The sequence below is a fragment of the Cyprinus carpio genome, chromosome A2 (assembly GCF_018340385.1).
Source record: "Cyprinus carpio isolate SPL01 chromosome A2, ASM1834038v1, whole genome shotgun sequence".
Lineage (NCBI taxonomy): Eukaryota > Metazoa > Chordata > Actinopteri > Cypriniformes > Cyprinidae > Cyprinus > Cyprinus carpio.
Genome location: NC_056573.1, coordinates 28241369 through 28258812, shown reverse-complemented (window position 1 = coordinate 28258812; position 17444 = coordinate 28241369). Strand labels below are relative to the sequence as shown.

General features: G+C 38.3%; 1 protein-coding gene and 2 pseudogenes across 1 annotated transcript in view; 2 read left to right on the top strand and 1 right to left on the bottom strand.

Annotated features, from left to right (window-relative positions):
• Positions 1 to 17444, top strand: part of LOC109083281 (transcriptional repressor p66-alpha-like) — a 195295-nt gene that overhangs the window by 33392 nt on the left and 144459 nt on the right. The gene's annotated exons all lie outside the window — the stretch shown is intronic.
• On the top strand, positions 384 to 9409 carry LOC109056283 (annotated as a pseudogene).
• The window catches only part of LOC109106706, a 175950-nt pseudogene continuing 171126 nt past the window's right edge, over positions 12621 to 17444 (bottom strand).

The following is a 17444-nucleotide window of genomic DNA, read 5'->3' as shown; positions in this document are numbered from 1 at the left end:
TCAACATACGTTTGCTGAATTATGAGGGCAGATGTTTAAAGTGTAGCACTCTGGGTGTATATTGTGGTTATTGATTATTTAGTGTTTTATTTACTGTTACAATCATGCTCTGGATTATTAGGATGATGAGAATTAACAATATTGGAGATGATAAATCACCTTTCAATAAAAACCAAAGCAAAGTAATTACTACATATACAAAATAAAATATAAAAACAGAAAATACAAATAAAATGTTTAAAAAAAAAAAACTTATTTTATTAAGTACTAAAGTGTTGAAAATAACTGAAATGAAATTTAATAAATAATACATAGGCATAAAAAATAAAAAAGCTAAAACTTCAAAATTAAAATGGAAAATATAAAAATAAATCTAATTCAGAATATATATATATATATAAAACTATAACAGTTGCTGAAGTGACTCTGGGCTGTATTTCTTGCACTGGACTCGTGAAGTTTAGTGCATAATTCACAGCTGAATGTTGAATCTGCTGAGGGTTTATTATTTAAAACACAGAGGTTTTATTTGTTCTGCTGTGATGAATCTGTTTCACTGCTGGAGAGAGATCCAAGAGGACACGTGGACATTTCTCACGGAAAATAATAATAATAAAGTCCTCGTGTTGTTTTCTGAAGAGCAGTACTAAGTTCAGATATGGTATTTCTTTTATTTCTGACTTGTGTAAACTCATGAAAACAGCTCTTGATGCTTTCTGGACATTTATGAAGCGCTAGAAAGCCTTGATGCCTCGCAGAACTCCCAGAATCCTCAGCTGTGAGTATCTCTGCTGTCTCTCTGTTACATTGTTATTTTTAAAATGAACACAGAAAACATTAAGGTAAAAACTAATTAAATATATTGCTAAAGCTATAAAGTCTCGCTCCTCTGCTTCACAACAGGAACATTGTTCATTATTTGCATTTCCGCGAGATGAGGAACTGTTCCTCGTTTCATGTTTAATAAAAATATCTGCTCATTTGCATGAAGGCCACATCGGAGCACAGAATATGGTCATGATTCACAGAGATGTGCTAATGTGAAGGCAGCGCTGTGGTGGAGATGTGAGATTCTGTCAGCAGTGGCTCCTCCTCCTGCGCTGTGATTGGCTCTCAGACTCTCACATCACCAGCTGCATCTGCAGATCCTCACAGAAGCTCCGAAACACTGAAGCGCTGCTCGTCTCTGCTTTCAGATCCGTGAAGATGAACTGCAGGAGTCAGAAGTGTGTGGAAGCGCTCCGATACCTCAGGTAACACACACACACACACACACACTCACACACACACTCTCTCACACACACACACACACACTCTCTCACACTCTCACACACACACACACACACACACACACACTCACACTCTCTTTCACACTCTCACTCACAGACACTCTCTCTCACACACACACTCTCTCTCACTCACACACACACACACACACACACATACACTCACTCTCATACACACACACACACACACTCTCACTCTCTCATACACACACACACTCTCACAGACACACACAGACACAGACACTCACTCTCACACACACACTCACACATTCTCTCTCACACACTCACACACACACACACTCTCTCACAGACACACACAGACACAGACACTCACTCTCACACACACACACATTCTCTCTCACACACACACACACACACACACTCTCTCACAGACACACACAGACACAGACACTCACTCTCACACACACACATTCTCTCTCACACACTCACACTGCACTACATTTGCACTCTCACAGACACACACTCACACACACACACACTCTCTCACAGACACACACAGACACAGACACTCACTCTCACACACACACTCACACACTCTCTCTCACACACTCACACACACACACACACACACACACACACATACACACACACACACACACACACAGACACTCACTCTCATACACACACTCTCTCTCTCTCTCACACACACACACACACACACACACACAGCTGTACAGTAGAAGAACTTCATTATGTGTGAAACTGAATCTAGAGTGAAAATCTCACACCAACACTTAAAATCTTTGTCTTTATTCTGTACCTGTACTCAGTTCTGCTGCACTGTTTTTTCATGTCTATTCATGTCTGTTCAGCTCTACTCGTGTGTTAGACTCAAACCATGTGATCTAGAACTGGTTTATTGTCTTGTTTTAACAGATAATTACAGCAGTTTGTCTTGTGTTTATTCCTGCCGAACTCTTTCTACTCTAAAGTTCTGCTAACTCTGTTTCAGTTCTCCAGAACAAGACGTGTTCTATATTTAATCCTGTCGGTTATATTTGAAGTCTTGTGTCTCTGAGGGAACTGAGTACACTTCAGACTCACTCCGACTCACTCATCTATTATATAATGAACTCTTTTCATTATCCGTGTGCTGCTGAGGTTATTACTGTGTAGAGGATTAAAGACGGTGATAAAACTTTATTAGAACTGAGATGCGTGCCAAAATGAAAGCGTGCCCCCCCTCAGAGCATCCATAGCTGAGACACTGATGATTTCTCCAGATCTGATGAAGAAACACTCATCCTGATCTCAGATGAGCTGAAGAAGATGTGTTTTCACTGTCATTTAGACGGGTGTGACTGCACTGTTAAAAAGACCCGAGTTTTCTTCATTCAGACCCTGTTTATATACACGCGTCTCTGAGTGTCTCGGATGAGTCTCGCTGTGTCTCCTGTGCAGCAGCAGATGATCATCAGAGCAGGGAGTCTATTCATTATTCATACACTACACTACACACTGAGATCCGGACGGTCTCTGAGAGATGCTGAGGACTGAACATCATGAACAGCATCATTACAGAAGTTCAGATGACTCGGTTTAAAATTCTTCTAAACTCATATGATGCTCTGTGTTTAACTTCGGACAGTTTTTGACTGAGAAATAAACAATGCACTCACGGGTTTTTCCGAATATAGAGATACCACCTTCTCCAAATATTTCGCACTCACTGCTTTATGCACAAATAATGGAATCAAGATTTATTTACTGGAGATGTAAAATGATTTAAGATATGAAATCTTGTTTTATAAAATAATAGATAAAAAAGTGAGTTTATGCTTAAAACAAGAACAAATATTTCCCTGTGAGGTCAGAAAAATACACAATTTAAAAAAAAAAAAAAAAAAAAAAAAAAAAAAAAATATATATATATATATATATATAATATATATATATATATATATATATATATATATATATTAATTATATATATATATATATCTATATATATATGTATAATAATTTTTTGTTTTTTAAATGTTCAGCAAATCACCAAAATTATATTAGATAAAATATATGCTAAACATATTTTTGAAAATATATTTTAAAAGTAAAAAAAGGATATTTTTTAAAGAATTTTTTAATTTTATGTCCTAAAACACGTGAATATATAACACAAACTCTACAGGCTTTTTCAACCACATGGCTGCTGTAAGATTGGAAATTTATTTTCTTGCCCCCAAATGAAAAAAAAATTCTATATATATATAATTTTTTTCTTCATTTTATATATGAAATAAGACTTGATATCTTAAGTAATTTCCTTCTTAAGTAAATCTATCTTGAAATTAGGAAATTTTTGGACAATTGTGCTAATGGAAAACACAAGACCAAAAACTACAATAAAGAAAAACCATGTTTGCGGTGCATAAACCTAAAACCTGTTTGCTGTTATTTCTTTGAAGCTCAAAAGTAGTTCATTGGTTCTCTATATTCCAGCTCTTCTGAACTCTGTGTGAGGAACAGTCTGAATATTAAATTATTAATTTTCAGTTCAGACTTCATGTGGGTCTGTTCCTCACACAAGCATCACATGAGCTCAGAAGACCTGAATATGTCTTGAATCATGTCAGGAGTGTGATGTGATTTCAGAAGTGGTGAGAATGTGTTTATTTGATGCTGTAAACGGATCAGAATCCAGGACTGAATCTCAGGAGGTTTAGGTGAATGTGCTGATGTTTCCTGAAGATGATCTCGTGTGAGGAATGATCTGTTGTTCGATCGATTCCCTGCATGAGTTCAGGAACTGTGGAGTCAAGCGTCACGGGAATCACTATCGACCTCGATCACAGAAGGTCAGAGGATCCGTGACGCGTCGTACTTTCTGCAGGAGTCCTGGAGCACTCGCCTAAAATCATGTTCTGACGCAGTATGTTGGTCGTGTTTTCCAGAACAAATATGTAAGCATCCTTAAATCAAGACACATTTACTGGAGAAGCAGAATGACTGAAGATATGAAGTCTTGTTTTCTGAGAAACTGATCAAAATGAAGTGAGTTTATGATTAAAAAGAAGAACAGAGTCATTTAATTCAAAGGGAAAACTAGTTTTCTTTTTCTGACTCCACTGGCAGATACGTGTTCTTCTTTTAAACATTGTCACTTCATTTTGATACTTTTTATTTATCAGAAAACAAGACTTCATATCATTTTGCTTCTCCAGTAAATGTATCTTGATTTAAGGATCTTACATAGAAAACAAGACATAAACCCTTGTTTAAAAAGTCACTGAAACTCTGTGTGCTGGTTGTCATTCAGTGTTTCTAGAGTCACTCAATGGTTCATATCTCTGTATTCTCTCTGACGCCGAGTTTAACACTCATTATTAACTAGTCTTGGTGCTGATTATTTTTAAGTGTACATCTCAACTCATTTATGTATTATGTTCTGCAGTAAAGAGGAAGCAGTCGCCATGGAGACGGAGTTGCTAAGGGATTATCATTTCGGACGGCAACAGCTGACGGAGATACTGGGAAACGCGTGTGCGACTGCCATCACAAAGGTCTGTAGGGACGAGAATTCAGCTGCACTTAATCATTCTTTTAGATGATTACACTGATGAACTACATTAATCACATATCTCGTAATTCACAACTGCAAGATACATACTTCTGTATTGCAAGATATAAAGAAAATATTGCCAGATATGTATTTCAGAATTGCAAGATATAGTCTGAATTGCGACATATAAAGTAAGAATTGTGAAATACATAATTTAGAAATGCGAAATATGTAATTCAGAATTGCGAGATACATAATTCATAATTGCGCGATATGTAATTTAGAATTGTGAAATACGTAATTCAGAATTGTGAAATACGTAATTTAGAATTGTGAAATACGTAATTCAGAATTGTGAAATACGTAATTTAGAATTGTGAAATACGTAATTTAGAATTGTGAAATACGTAATTCAGAATTGTGAAATACGTAATTTAGAATTGTGAAATACGTAATTCAGAATTGTGAAATATGTAATTCAGAATTGTGAGATACGTAATTCAGAATTGCGAGATACATAATTTAGAATTGCGAGATACATAATTTAGAATTGTGCGATACATAATTTAGAATTGCGAGATATGTAATTAAGAATTCTGAAATATGTAATTCAGAATTGTGAAATATGTAATTCAGAATTGCGAGATACGTAATTTAGAATTGCGAAATATAAAGTCAGAATTGCGAGATACATAATTTAGAATTGCCAGATACGTAATTTAGAATTGTGAAATACGTAATTCAGAATTGTGAAATACGTAATTCAGAATTGCGAGATACATAATTCAGAATTGCGCGATACGTAATTTAGAATTGCGAGATATGTAATTAAGAATTGTGAAATACGTAATTAAGAATTGTGAAATACGTAATTCAGAATTATGAAATACGTAATTCAGAATTGTGAAATACGTAATTCAGAATTGCACGATACGTAATTCAGAATTGCACGATACGTAATTTAGAATTGCGAGATATGTAATTCAGAATTGTGAAATACGTAATTCAGAATTGTGAAATACGTAATTCAGAATTGTGAGATACGTAATTCAGAATTATGAAATACGTAATTCAGAATTATGAAATACGTAATTCAGAATTATGAAATACGTAATTCAGAATTGCACGATACATAATTCAGAATTGCGCAATACGTAATTTAGAATTGCGAGATATGTAATTCAGAATTGTGAGATACGTAATTCAGAATTGTGAGATACATAATTTAGAATTGCACGATACATAATTTAGAATTGCACGATACATAATTCAGAATTGCGCGATACGTAATTTAGAATTGCGAGATATGTAATTCAGAATTGTGAAATACGTAATTCAGAATTGTGAGATACATAATTTAGAATTGCGAGATACATAATTTAGAATTGCACGATACATAATTCAGAATTGCGCGATACGTAATTTAGAATTGCGAGATATGTAATTCAGAATTGTGAAATACGTAATTCAGAATTGTGAAATACGTAATTTCAGAATTGTGAGATACGTAATTCAGAATTATGAAATACGTAATTCAGAATTGTGAGATACATAATTTAGAATTGTGCGATACATAATTTAGAATTGGGAGATACATAATTTAGAATTGGGAGATATGTAATTAAGAATTCTGAAATATGTAATTCAGAATTGCACGATACGTAATTTAGAATTGTGAAATAAATAATTCAGAATTGCGAAATAATTCAGAATTGCGAAATATGTAATTAAGAATTGTGAAATATGTAATGTAATTGTGAAACAGAAAGTTGCAATTACATGTTTATTTCGTGGCAGAAACAAAAAACAAAAACTATAACAATGTGTAAACTTTTTTAATAATCAGAATTGTAACATTATATCTGGCAGTTCTAAGTTTTTGTTTTTCAGAATTGCAAGATATAAAGTTGCAGTTCCTTTTCTTCTCTTTTAATCCCGACTCTATGGCTGAGTGTCTGTCAGTGATTGTTGTGTTCTGGCAGGTGTTCCCGCTGTGGTCTCTGGAGAAGCGGCAGCCGACGGTTTCTGGTGGTCTGTGGGCCGGATCAGAACGGCTGTGTGGGTCTGGCGTGTGCTCGTCATCTGCGAGTGTTTGTGAGAGTCACGCACCACACGCTTCAGTCTGATCTGTGATCACTGTGACTGACGGATGTGTGTCTGTGTGACAGGAATACATCCCCACCGTCTTCACCCCCAAACGCTCCTCAGACAGTCTTCATCAGGACCTGATGGTTCAGTGTGAGCGGATGGACCTGCCGTTCCTGTCCTACCTGCCCACTGAGGTGAGATCAGACTTCAGTGAGCCCAACTCTGAAATCAAACGAGCTTCACGAGGAAATCTACGTCATCTACAGAAGCCGCGAGCTGCAACTCGAATACAAAAAAAATTAAAATTTAAGGTGGAAAAAAATAATAGCGCCTCAGATCCTTCCAGAGATTTTCCCTCTTTCTCTGAAATTTTTCTCTCTTCAACAAACTTGTTTCTCCCTTCAAAAAAACAAAAAACATTCTGTCTTGAAAAACTTATTTCTTTTAAAAGCTTAATTTTTTCCCCATGAAACTTTCTGATTGAAACAAAAACCTTTCTCTTAATTTTTTTTTACTTGCATCAAAAAGCTTTTTTTATGTCTTAAAGTTTTTCTCTCTTCAACAAACTTTTTTTTTCTCTCATTCAAAAGCTTTTTTAAAAGAAATGTTTTTTGAAGCCAGTAAAGTTTTTTGATGAGAGAAAACATTTTTTTTTTCAAAATCTTTTGTTCAGAGAAAAAAATTAAGAGAGAAAAAAAATGGAGACAATTTTTTGAAGACAAAGCTTTTTGCTGCAAGAAAAAATTAGAAAAACAAACTTTTTGTTGAGAGGTTTTATTGGGAAATATTTTTGACAAGCTTTTTTTTAAAAAGAAATAAGTTTTTTGAAGACAGTAAAAGTTGTCAAAATAAATTCCCATAAACTTCTCAACAAAATACTTTTTCTCTTAATTTTTTTTTCAGCAAAAAGCTTTTGTCTTCAAAAAATTTTCTCTTTATTTTTTTTCTCTCATTTTTTTTTTCTCTGAACAAAAGACTTAAAAAAAAAAGATATAAAAATGTTTTCGCTCATCAAAAAACGTTAAATTTTTTTCCCTCCTACCTCAAAAGGTGACGCCGAGAGAGTAAGTTGAGGTCCATGCTAATGTTAGCGGGACGTCATTCTTTAACTCTTTTGAAGAGAAAAGTTTTTAAAAGACAGTTTTTTGGAGAGAAAAAAGTCTTAGTATCTAAAACCCTGTGGGCTGCGTCTGAAATCACACACTCTCTTGAGCAGGTATCTTCGGATGCAGTCCATTTGTTTTTCCACCTTGAATTGATTCCATGTTTTCAGGGCTTCAGTAGACTTCGGGTCCCCGCGTTAACTGAAGAAGAGCTGTGGTGACTAGTTTTATTTTTGAACTCTAGTTAAGTATTTCAGAGTGAATCTCATGACATTACTAATATTTTTAACTGGCACTGAGAAAGATGCTAAAATATTTTGCTCATTGTTTAGTGCATGTAGGTAACGCATTAACTAATCTTCACAAATGTGAGCTTAATGTAGAGTTTAAACGGCAGTCACATCCATGCTCTCAAACTGCCGAGACCCCAAAACTTTTACTCCAAAACTGAGAGAAGATCAAAGCCAGAATCATAAGTTATGTTTCCAAATTTGAGGTTGATATCATCAAAAATGAGATTTCAATAAGATTTGGTTTTGGTTTGCAGAACTAAACATTTACATTAGATGAAATGTGTTCACTGTTCATTTCCAAAGTGGCTCATTTCTGACCCGAAGAGCACAAGTGTGACACTTTTTTCCAGGAACATTTAAACTTTTGAAATCATGCCCATGATTCTTTGTTCACGTAGCAAGGGCCAAACCTCTATTCCAATGATGTAAAATTCTAAAAACCAAATGTAAACCTTTTCAGTCATAAATTAGTGAATAGCACCTTAAAGGTTCAAAAACAACTGCATCTGAAAGTGCAGTTACTCGATCAGAATGCATACTGTCAGCAGAACTGAACTGAAGTCAGATGAACGTGTTTTAGTCAAAGGTTTGCTGCTTTTCTTCGTGAAGGTGCAGCTGATCAATGAAGCGTATAATCTGGTCGTGGAGACGCGGTTCTGGGTCCAGAAACTGAACCCGCTGTCAGTCGGAGAGCCCGTTCCACAGTGGAGTCCTGCAGGACACTACGAGGACTCAAAGTGCCCAGTCGTCCGCCTGGACATCCCATCAGGTACGAGACCTCATCCAGTCATGAACACGCGTGACGAGGCTCGTGTGGAGCTCAGCGTCTCACAGTAATGTATTGTAAGTGCAGGTTGGGACGCAGACGAGTCCAGCTCAGACGGGATCAGTCCAGCACTTCTGGTTTCTCTGATGGCCCCGAAGCGATGCGCCCTGAGCTTCCCCGGATCACACTTCCTGGCCGGACGCTTCCTGCCCTTTGACCTTCAGAGGAAGTACGAGCTGAACCTGCCCAAGTTCTCCGGGACGGAGTCTGTGGTCCAGCTGCAACCCACATCCTACAGACTTCATACGCCTTCGCTTAAGAGCCAAAAACACACTGCAACTGAAGACGAGTGATGTGAACGTTTGATTTTATTCAGTCTAAAGGTTTGATCAGTGTTAAAGATTTAGCAAATTTTCCAAACTAAGATATTTTATTAGTTTCAAAAATTATATATAATGATAATATGTGACACTGGAGCACAAAACCAGTCATAAGGGTCAATTTTTGGAGATTTATATTCATGCATCATCTGAAGCTGAATAAATCATCTCTCCATTGACGTGTGGTTTGTTAGGAGGACAATATTTGTCTGAGATACAACTATTTGAAAATCTGGAATCTGAGGGAGCAAAAAAAAAATCTAAATATTGAGAAAATCATCTTTAAAGTTGTTCAAATGAAGTTCTTAGCAATGCATATTACTAATCAAAAATTAAGTTTTGATATATTTACAGTAGGACATTTACAAAATATCTTCATGGAACATGATCTTTACTTAATATCCTAATGATTTTTGACATAAAAGAGAAATGTATAATTGTGACCCATACAATGTATTGTCTATAACTACAAATATACCTGTGCTACTGATGACTGCTTCTGTGCTGCAGGGACACATTGAGTATAAAAAGGGATTTATAGGCTATTTTTTGTAGGCCAGTGATCAAACCAAACCTGATTAAACATTAACGCACACCAGTGTGTTTTTTTTTTCTGTATTTTAATGTCAAAAGTATCCACAACCACATACCTGAGAAAAACTTTTGTGTAGTTTATAATGTACAAAAGTATCCACCAACCACATACACTGAGGAAAAAACTTCATTAATAAGCCACATTAGTTTACATGAAATCTAAAGCATTAATTAATCAACATGTACTAATGCATTTTTTAAATCAAATCTTGCATTTATTAAGATCAACTTAATAAAACTGAGCAAAGCATTGACAAAGAACAGTTTGGATTTTTTATTAACACTGTAACATGTATTGTGCATGAATGCATCAAGTAAAGCAAAACTAAGTAATCCGTTACTGTAAAGTGTTTACTGAGGAGTGTGATCAAACAAAACCCGCGCTCCGCTGAAAGAAACCAGGCCAGTGTTTGGTGCTTTAATACCGCAGAATGAGATTTACAATCAATTTCTAGAAGGCCGGTCATTTTTGAGCTAAGGAAAAACCAAGTTGCGGGTCATAAAATGACAATCACTGATGTTCATGAAACCTCCATCAAGCTTTCATCATCCTCTCGCAACAGATCCATCTACACCAGAGAGAAACAGATCAGTTCAAGAAACAATCAAACCTAGTGAATCAGTAACAGATCATTAGATGCTCCATCAACGAAACACCAACCTCACGCTTTTTTCGTTCAGAGGACACTAGACACGCTTCATATCAGGCCTCGAGCTTTCTCAAAACCCAGACGCTCTCCGATGGGAAGCTCAAACTGAACAAAACCAGGAGAACGGCGCAAGTAAACACTCGAACGCAGGAGTCGCAGACATTACTAAACAGAACTAATAACAGTGTCTTGTGTCAAAAAAATCTCTGGGAAAACTAATCTGGCATTTCTCGAATTGGGTGAAAGGGAATGTGAATTTTAAAGTTTTTTGTAGAGAATGGTTGGCAGTGTCATGGAGGAGAAATGAGTGGGGAATTTAACTCCATCTGAGGATCTATGACACCATGCAGATGCTTCTGAGAGGACTGTGAGATCTGCGCTGTGCTGTCAGAGCAACAAACACTTGATCTGAGTTTAAGAAGTGAACAGGAGAGCAAAGGAAGGTTACCTCGCGCACCACAGGCTAACGAACAGAGCAGCCAGACGTCCAGGATTCACGATCAGGAGATGCAACGCTTCAAGCTCCAAGGACGTGTTTGAGGAAACTCATCCGGAGCGCTTGGGTTCAATCAAGCAATGTTTGGGTGAAACACACTCAATAACTCACTCGACAGCTGACTAGCAGCCACTGCTGAAGCTATCATCTGAACATGGACACCAGGAGGCGGAAAACAGGCAGATTTGAACTCAAGGTGCAAAAACTTTAGTACACAAAACCCAATCAGTCTTCAGAGCCGAACACAAACTCTTCGGCTCCTGTTGGATTCGAGGCTGTTTCGCTTCTAGTTGAGCTGTTAATTGTAAATAAACTACATACTGTATTAAAGTTATGGCATGAAAACTCTTTGAAATGCATCACTTTAAACATCTATTAACCTCACTGGAAATAACGTGCAGTGTTAGTTCAACTCAACCTTTCAGACACATCCAGATCACATTTAAATCAAGCTAATATTTAGGATGCTCTTGCTACAGTTAAAGTTCACTCAAATAGATTAACTCATCTTCGTATCGTTCCAAATGATGCGGAATCAAGAGATAAAGTCTTCCGAAACACCGGTGACCAAACGTTTCAGTTCACACTAGATCTGTGTCCAGTTTAATGGAAGTCAATGCAAACTGAAAAGATTCGGTCTCCAGCATTCTTCGAATCAGGTTTGGAACTATACCCATCGAGCGAAAAAAACTGAGAATGCTAAAGAGTTTGTGGAGAGAACTAGTCCCTTTAAGGATTAACCAATAACTTCATTGCTATTAAAATTAAACTAATTAGTTGCAGCTGAATGCACAACTATAATAAAAAACTAAAAGCTACAGTAATTGGAATGAGTAGATGTGCTAAATTATACTTTAATACTTCAGTTTAGTGCAAATTAACCAATTCATTTTGTAGTGAAATGCAACCCCCCCCCCCAACCCAATCTTGTAGATTTTTGAAAGGCACAACAGAATGCTCAAAGCAACGGTTGAACAAAATGGTTTCGTTTAATAGGCTCCATGAAGCCACAATTGAAAAAGCAAAAAAACCGATAAAAAATAATTTAAAAACCACATTAGGGAGTCGATTTTGATACAAAAGGAGAAACAAGAGCACAAGGATTCTTTCCCAGTCCTCCCCTGGGCGTGTGTAATGTTAACTAAGTTCTGGTTCTCTTTCGAGTGAATGATTGATAGAGAGAAGGATGATTGGTCAGTGGTGTCAAGAGTCCATCATTAAAGAGCAGGATGTGCGCAGCTCAGTCTGAAAGGAAGGGGACTCTTTTGGGACAGGGCATTCATTGGTTTCCACAGATAACAGAAGGAGCAACAGGCGCTTTGTGAGGACAGCGGCTGACGCAATCAGTAACAAAACACAGAGCAAAACGCTCGAGGCTCGAGACTCCCACAGAAGCACGGGGAGCGCTAACACTGAGTGCAGCTCGCTCTGGTGATTTAAAGGGATTCAAATGAGGCAGAGAGACCCGTCAGCACATCAACACCCATTCATTCATTTCACGGCCGGCGATCAGAGACCGCCCTTCCCCTCAGAGTACAAGAACTGAACAGAAACATGGAGAACAGCTACAACAAATCCAAGAACAGATCCATGAGTCTTTAGAAACGCTCGGCCGCTGACGCGTCGGGTCTTGGGTTCTAGTCTTGTACAGCTGAGGACGAAGTATCACACATGAAGGACACTCAAGCATCTCAACAGGTTAAAGACACACATCCCCTCCATAACTAACCCACCCACCAAACATCAAAACACAGGGTCGTTCGGGATCAGAGGCGAGAGAGCAGATCGGGGCGATCAGGGTCAGAGCGTCCTGCGCTTCATCAAATCACGACTCTATCGACCCGATTCAGATTCGTTTCTCTGCGTCAAATTACTGGGCCGGACACTTGATCAGAATTAAAACCGGGCCACTTGAAAGCATTAGTAGTTTATCGTAAAGTAACTCGCCCCACAGTTCTAGGAACTCTAGAAAACCCTGTTTGACTCGTCCGACAGAGACAGACACACACAGACGACATGTCATACGGGGATTTGAGATACGGATACGTACCATAACTATCATAGCTGTCTCTGTAAGAGCTGCCGCGCGATCGCTTGTACCCAGAACTCCTGCAGACAGAAGAACACCGCGGGTTTTTAAACTCGTGATCAGAGGAGGGGTGAGAAAACACCCTCATTACAAGGACACACGTTAACTGCACTGATCACGAAACGCATCAGAACACAAAAACTAGATGAATTTTGAAGGGGGGGGGATGAATGAACGCCTCAGGAAAGGAAGAACAGCAAACATCTATAAAGTTGCAGAAGTAATTCACTGCTCTCTGGCAAGATGCATGCAATCATTTATAAATAAAAACACTGAATTAAGTGCATTTTGTGGTCTGGCAGATTTATGCAAACATGTTCTTAAGTAGAAACATCTAAACCGGATGTATTTTAATGTTTTCAGATTAATGCAACACTGACTTGCAGAGAAGAGACACTGTTGGGGAATTGATTTTTTGTCATTAAACTGCACAAGACAAGAGAATAAAAGCTCTGTGTTATGCATTACATAGTAGTTTTAAACACCCATCATTGAATAAAATGAAAAAAAAATTAATGAATATTTCTGAAGTGGTTACTGGGTGTTCTGGTGTTTTCATAACTACATATTAATGCCTAATATGTGTTGCAATCTAAAGTGGTTTCATTGCAGTCTGTCACAGAGCAGAAAGTGAATGGTGCTGCATCTGCAGGAACACACACCTGTCTCTGCTGTATCCACCGCCTCCTCCAGAGGAGTAACCACCTCCTCCACCACCTCCTCCTCCGCTCTTATATCCACCGCTGCTGTAGCTCCGGTCGCCTCCGTAACCACGGTCTCCACCGCCATAGCCACCTCCACCTCAGAGAGAGAGAGAGAACACGGAGTCTGAGAACCAGACAGACACCTGAAGATCACAGACTGATAGACCATAAGCTCTCGGACCTCCTCGTCCTCTGCCTCCTCTGAAAAAACCCATCAATCTTCCTCCTCCACCTCCTCTGTAGGATCCTCCACCTGACCGGCCGCCGCCGCCACCACCTCCACCCTTCCCAGCCTCATCCACACGGATCGTCCGGCCGTCCACAGACTACACGGGAAAAAAAAAAATTACATCAAACATCAGACCAGTTTAAATCTAAACCAGAACCAAACCAAACCTGCAGGTGCTCTCATGAGAACCAAACCGAAAAACTGATCTGCACCCCTGTATGCATATACAGTAATCAACACCTGAAGTGGATCAAAACAGTTAATCAAAGACAGGAACAGGTATCGTTTTGATTTTAGGACAACTTTGAATTCGTTTTGATCCACTTCAAATGTTAACTACTGTTAACCTCACAAACATACATACAGCACATATAAAAAATAAAGTGTAGGGTGCTGCTGCTTTGCAAATTGTGTATTTATCCATTCAGGACTAATAATCTAAATGATTGTTAACCTTTCAACCATACATTCAGCTCATTCAAAATGTAAAAAAAGTAAGTACCAAAAAAATTTCTTAACATTGTATCAGTAGTGTTGTAGCATATATTCAGATTTCAGTACAAAATCATTCAGGTTTCATTAAAAAAAAAAAAATGTTTTACAATGTAGATTACTCCAATTTTATAGCAAATCACTAATGCTTTAATAATAATTAAAAAAAAGACATTCGGAAAATAAGGTTTAGTAATTATACATTATATAATTTATTATAAAAGCCGTTTGGGAGCCGAAAGAGTCGGTTCTCACTACTGAACCGAGTCAAATGATCCGACTCACTAAAACCCGCCAGAACTCCCAATTTGAACAAATTCAAAACCAGCGACTCCCGTAACGAACCTTTCCGTTCATTCCTTCCACATCGCGTCCTTCGCGTCGTCTGGATTCTCAAAGGTCACGAATCCGAATCCTCTGGATCTGGTTGGTTCTCTGTTTGGGCCACATGAACTGGAAAACAGACACATTATAATGAGCCGCTTATGCAAATCACAGTGAACGCCGGAAGCAATCCGAAGCAGCGCGGCGGGAGAGCGCGTCACTGATTGGGTACTCACCGTTGGTGATGACGCCATATTTGGAGAAGGCGTCCTCTAGCGACTGTTCGGTGGTATCGAAACTCAGACCGCCGACAAACAGCTTCCCCTCGTCAGACATTCTGATCTAGAAACACGCGGGTCACACCGAGAAAACACAACGTGTAGTGTGTACAGCTCGTGCAGCGTTTAAACACCTTACACATAAAACTCAATAAAGGAATAAAAAAAAAACAAATAAAAACAAATAAATAGCCATTAATAGATTAATATAAAAAAAGTAATATTAATACGTTATTTAAACGTTTGCCACGTTGCCTGCCGTGTTGTATTGATTCAGACTCGACATGTGGGTCACGAAGCGCGCAGATCTAAACTGGGTCAGACAAAAGACTCCATACAAACACCCGAATGATCGAATTAATAAAGCTTAAAAAACCCGCTGATCTGAGCCCGCCCGCCGTCACAGGAGCATTATAACACAGAAACACACGGGCACAGACGGAGAAAGAACCGAATGACTGATTATAAAGCGATAAAACCCGCTGATCTGAGGTGAGGATGATGAAGAGCACCCAGGCGTCGCCATTTTCAGCAGCGCGCGAACCACGATGGACAAAACACGGTCGAACACGATTCAATCCCCGTGTTACAGGAGATACAATCTAGTTTTAGTCAAGCATACGTCGAGTAAAGTAAGTAAACGAGGGGCGGTAAATAAAATAAAAACCACATAGAAAGGAGCCGGTACCTGTGATGTTCGCAGTTGCGGATGAAACGATGCACGTCTTTAACGCGTTCAGGACTTCAGAGACGCAGCGACGCACCGCGCGCCGCTTATAAAGCTCTGCGTCGGAGGGGCGGGGCCTAACACACGCTCATTTACATACGCTAAGAGAGAGAGAGGGAGAGAGGGAGAGAGGGAGGGAGGGAGGTTGGGGCAAGACATCACATGTATTATAATATATAACATGTAACATATAACCGGTTTTTTTTTTTTTGCCTTTTTTATATACAAAAAATTATATTTAAAATACAAAAAATTATAATCCATTTCGGGCGAAAGATAGATATCATATCAGGTTGGGGGCAAGTGGTATCATGTATAATTGTAATATATTTTATATATAATATGTTACGGCTTATTATTTTTTCTTTTTAAATTTTTTTATATACAAAATTATGTGTAAAATACAAACAATTATAAGAGATTTAAGGGGAAAGATAGATGGATAGATAAGAGGTTGGGGCAAGTCATCACATGTATTATTATAATATATATGATATTTAATATATATTTTTTATTATACAAAATTATATGTAAAATACAAAAGTGATAAGACATATAGGGGAGAGCGGGGATGGTTGTAGCAGTTCTGACATCATCTGTATCGTGGAGTTCTTTTAAGCCAGTGCATTTAAACTGTGACACAGACTGCTTTTACACGCCGCAGCTCTTATATCTGCAGCACAAACAGAAAACTCATGGTTTAGTTTCTAACACGAGCAGTGAAATGTTACAATTCACCCCATAGTGCGGTTTAGCTGTTACATTCCCTGGAGGAGATGTAACACTCTGGAATTAGGATTATGACAAAAAAAAGGATATGAAAGTTTTTTTATTCTTATCAACACTCACTTTCAAATAATGTGTGTGGGTGAGTGTGAATCGCGTGAGAAGTGAGTGTGTGTGTGTGTGTGTGTGTGTGTGTGTGTGAGAGAGAGAGAGTGTATATGAGTGAGTGAGTGTGTGTGTGTGAGAGTGTGTGTGTGTGTGTGTGTGTGTGTGTGTGTGTGTGTGTGTGTGTGTGTGTGTGTTGTGTGTTGTGAGAGAGTGTGATAGTGTAATGGTGAGTGTGAGTGAGTGAGTGTGTGTGTGTGGTGTGTGTGGGTGGTGTGGTGTGTGTGGTGGTATAGGGTGTGTGAATGAGTGAGTGTGTGTGTGTGTGTCTGTGTGTGTGTAAGAGAGTGTATATGAGTGTGTGTGTTGTTGTGTTTGTGCGTGAAGAGAGGAGAGTATATGATTGAAGTGAGGTGTGAGTGATGAGAGTGTGTGTGTGTGTGTGCTGTTGTGTGTGTGTGTGTGAGTGGAGAGAGTGGTATATGAGAGTGATAAATGAGGAGGTGGTGCAGGTGGGGTGTATGTAAGTGGTGTGTGTGTGTGTTGTGAGTGAGAGAGATGTGTTATGAGGGAGTGAGTGAGTGACGTGTGTGT